This window comes from Cibotium barometz, chromosome 17, assembly GCF_041138505.1.
Source record: "Cibotium barometz isolate CiBa-2024 chromosome 17, ASM4113850v1, whole genome shotgun sequence".
In the NCBI taxonomy this organism is placed as follows: domain Eukaryota; kingdom Viridiplantae; phylum Streptophyta; class Polypodiopsida; order Cyatheales; family Cibotiaceae; genus Cibotium; species Cibotium barometz.
The window spans coordinates 52,744,073-52,748,689 of NC_141062.1; the positions used below are offsets into that span (position 1 = coordinate 52,744,073).

The 4,617-nt window shown below is 44.4% G+C and overlaps 1 pseudogene; it reads right to left on the reverse strand.

Annotated features, from left to right (window-relative positions):
* Window positions 1-2,958: 2,958 nt before the first annotated feature.
* Window positions 2,959-3,836, reverse strand: LOC147630164 (uncharacterized; annotated as a pseudogene).
* Window positions 3,837-4,617: the final 781 nt, after the last annotated feature.

A 4,617-nucleotide genomic window follows, 5' to 3' on the forward strand; every position in this document is an offset into this window, starting at 1 on the left:
CTAATACGCATGTTATTATACTTATTGTTCAGGAGTATGTTTCTCTTATAATGCAGCAAACTCCAATGATGTGGAAAATCCCATTAAGGTGCCTACGGTCGATGACAACGTGAAGCCCAAGGATGTGCTCAAGGAGTTGCCACCACAACTTGACAAGGTAGTGATGCGTGATGTGACCAAGCTATGCCTAGTGAGGTACCAAAGCTTGATGAGCACTCAAAACCTGATGGTGTGCCCCATGAGGTGCCAAATCCAGATGAGCACTCAAAGCACAATGATGTGCCCAATGAGATGCCAATGTGCTCGATGAGTAGTCAAAGCCAGATGATGTACCTAATGAGTTGCTGATGCTTGATGTGCATAATGAGGATGTGCCAACAATGTATGTACTGCACTCAAAGCTTGATGTCAAGCAAAAAAAAAGATGTGTAAAGACGTGCATAATGTTTGGCGATCATGATCCCTATATACACTTGCAATCCCACTTCACACTTCTCTACATGTTACCTTGCTTTATCTCCCAGAAGACTTTGCTTACCTCCCTTTTATTAGTTGAGCTTGCAACACGAAACTTATCATAGAAATGGGCCCTGAAAAATTCCACCATGTTAGTTGCACACTTTAAAGGAGCATTATTTGGCTTTAACTGCTCATGTGTGAGTGCCCTCATAATTACTGCACCGGCCTCATTATGCTCACCCCATCCTATGTGTAACATCCTCACTAATAAAGAAATGTCCATGTAATAGATGAATTTATGAGTTTTTATGGTATAAAAATCAATGATTTTAATAAATGAGCTGTTTCTACTTAGAATCTTCAAATTTCGAGCCCAAATTTGGAATCTGCACATGATTTTACCCTAGTATAAGATTTTACAGCATCCAAAACGGACACCGGATAAAGCTTATACGCAAATTTTGGTTATTTTTTAGTTAAAAAGTGATGACCTTTAAACCTTAATAAATGCACGACCGAGCATCCGATTGACAAACGGTCTGCACCCCAACGACCAGGGGAGCATCTCGGACAAAAAAAATATTTCACTCCCCCGGGCGGTGCGGCACGCAAATCGAGGCTAGCATCCCAAATTTGGAGACCTCACCCCAAAAAAGGGACCGTACACACTCACCAGGGTGCTCGTACAATGGCCACACAAGAACCAAAGGTCGGCCACCCACTGTGTGGTCCACATGCACCGCTACGTGGACACCCATGTTGCCTCTGACCAGATAAGGTACATGTGTACCACTCCTTTCCCTGTTAACCACCATCGTACCTTTCCCCTAGAGCCATGCAGGCTCCTGATCCACAGCCTTTGCTGGAACACCGTCCTTTTGATCGTACTTTGCGCAGTGCCCACACTTGTACCCCACATCTATATAAACCCCTGGGGTGCTCCATGGGCAGCACACATTTGTGCGTAGCCTACACTCTATCATGTCACCGTCTATACCGCCCTCTGTCCCTGTGTAGTGTACTTGCTACAGTGCAATCGCCCCTCTCAACACCCCCTCATCTGCCACTTTTCAGATAAGGTACCTTTCCTCTACTCCCCCCTTGTTAGAAGGCAGTGTCCTTAGCTCTTCTCCCCCACCAACCCCCCCCATTTGCGTGGACTTTAGCAAGAGGTTTTGAGAGGGTTCATGCGCTGTGGTCTTTTGCTCATACGGTCAGGTAAATGAGATCTCCTTCATGCAACAATAACATGTAGATTTCTTAAAGCTATACATAATTCTAAAGTTTTGATTCGTGTATTTTGATAGGTGGTTTTGAAGGTGGATTGGTTCCGTGCCGGGTATAAAGGCAATAATGCCACAATGAAAAGAAAACCGTCCGGATTTTGGTCCGTCGACTCCTCGAAGTTATTGCGTGCAACAAAAGAGCCTTACATTCTGCCAACTCATGTTGAACAAGCATTCTTTTACAAGAATACACATGCTCATCCATGGTGGCAAGTTGTGCATGTCCAACCTAGAGGTCGACACTTGTTTGATAGCGTCGACTCTGAGACAGCGGATCAGGATGATTTGATTACATCCTCGAATCTAGACACATCGACCTCAGAGAGGTGTAGAATTCTTCTATTCGTCGATCATGATGACATTGTAGGTGATGAGAACGACAACGATCCAGACTCTGACACTACAGACACCAAAGAGGAGGAAACAATGGATGTCGAGCCTACGGAGGAAATGAACGTGAACACAAATTTAACGATCGAGGAGTTCGAAGAAGTCAACAAGGATAATGAAGATGAAATTTTATTGACGGTTTATCTCAGAGATGATGAGGACCATTAGTCTTACGTATCAACTCACGGATCAGCCTATGTTCGGTAAGATTTAATCTCAAAATCATTCATTGTGAAGTCTTGTTTTTTTTAATAAACTTACTAACAAGGGTGGGTGGTGGGGCGTCTCGTGGTGATAGCCTCATATGGCTAGTGTCGGGGTTCGATTCCCCTCAGACTCGTTTTTCTTACTCTAGTTGTGTACAGGGTAATTTTAGCTCCAAGTTCAATGAAAAAAAGTTCGTATCAGGATTCGATTCCCCTCCTCTACCAAGGATTTGATTCCCCTCCTCTACCAAGGCTTCTATCTCGCGTTTCAACCCCAGTATCAGCATCTCAACCTTCAGTACCCGCAATAAAGCAAGGTTCCCTGGATCAACTTGGCCTAGCAGTAGACCATCAAAGCCAGCAGTCTTCTAGCATTTCGTGGCAGTAGTTCCAGCAGCACCCTCCGCAGTACCCTTAACCGCAACACACCCCATGCTGCCCATTGGTATCACAGCTCTCTGGTGGTAACTTTTTGGTCTCATAGATCATTTTGGCCTTTTGAAGACGTAAATATAGCATTTCATTTTGTTTCATTTCTCTCTCTCTACTTACTGTGCATTATCATGTCGATGACTCAGGAGTTTACACAATTGTTTCAGCAACCACTTCCGACTCCATCATGCCCCAAACTCTGTCTCCAGTGTGTTGATGACATATTTCTTGTCATCCTCGAGTTGATCGCTGCATTGCAAAATAAAGTCAGTTTTAGTAGTTCAAATAAAAAACTGTAATTCATATTCTTTATGTTAAATAATACTTACTGCCATGGTATATGAACTCGCTGTAGATATGACATGCAAAGATCTCTCATCCGTCATCTGAAGGCGATGTCAGCTCCAACGTGAAGGATACCCCCGTCAGGTGTGATGTCGCATGTGACACCCAAAGTCCCAGTGCACGTGCGCATTGGCATTGGTGGGGGCACTGGTGGTGTGGTACTCTGCCGCCACTGATGCCTACGCGCAATACAAACATACGATATATTGAGATGTGAGTTCGTAAAAAATACTTGATATTTAATCCGTAATCGCCATAAAAGATATACCTGCGGGAGGAACGGCCACTACCCTGTGAATCAGGTGTCACCTGAGTACTAGGAGGTACATTAGGAGTAAGCCGCTGACTCTCGTGATGTGATGTAGCTGGGATAGGAGTCCTAAGCAAACAAAGACATCAAAAGGATATATATATTAAGAATTCTATATGTAAAAAATGGATGACATTACTATTTTATCAATCAAGAAGCTTACCGATGCGCAGTAGTATGTGCATGCCAAGACGTCTCCACTCTTGCATGTGGCTGGGAGGATGTACCCTCTCTAGGTCGTACGGGCATACTGAATCTCCCAAGAATCTCAATCGCGCCGTCTAAACCTGCATCATCCATCTCCACATAATCTGTCATGGCCTTTGACAGTGTATCTCCAGAAAGTCCAGTGCCTCGTAGCAAAGACTTGATGATCGCCAACTTCACTTTATGGCCGTGGTCACTCATCGTATCTATATATTTAAAACAACTATATGTCAGACTAGAGATACATTGTTAGAGAAGAGCTCAATACATTGTTAGAGATCGGCTAGAGGAGCTCAATACATTGTTGGAGAGGAGCTCAATCGGGCCAAGGCTCATATTGGCGCTGACCATAAGAGAGGAAAGGGCTAAAAGATTACCCACGGTGAAACCCTGAGGCTTGGGAGGCAACCCTAAGGCAGCTGGTGAAACCGGGCTATGGACACATAACGCAGTAATTCTTTCAATTAAATACCTGGACTTTATGACACACACACAAACAGAATCCTCGCTCAACACCAGATTGGCCCCGAAGTCCGGCGCCCCTTGCGGTATTTATTTCTTGATTAAGAGATTGAAAATAGAAAGCGGGAGTGCAATTGGGCACTCTACCCGTTCCTGCTGAAGTTTACAAGTTCTGGAAGAATTTTGCCAGCATAACAGCACTAAAACTGTCCCAAAACAACTCAAAATGAATCCCAACTGACTGAGTTCACTTCCACAGGTCTCAACCTACCCATTAGAGTCCAAAACAGTGAATTTCAGCTTGTTGTCTTGTTTGTACAGACATGTTTTCAGCTCTATTTGCAGCTCTGTACAACCACCACACTGTCCTGGTAGACCCTAGCAAGGTCCCTCTGCAATCTGTCATCAAATGGGCCTTGGAACAGCCCTTGAACAGTCCAAAAATAGCACTGCTGAATTGGACACCTGCGTGGTGAGGTAACTACCCTCACCTGTTCCTGCTTTGGAGCAGCAGTTAGCT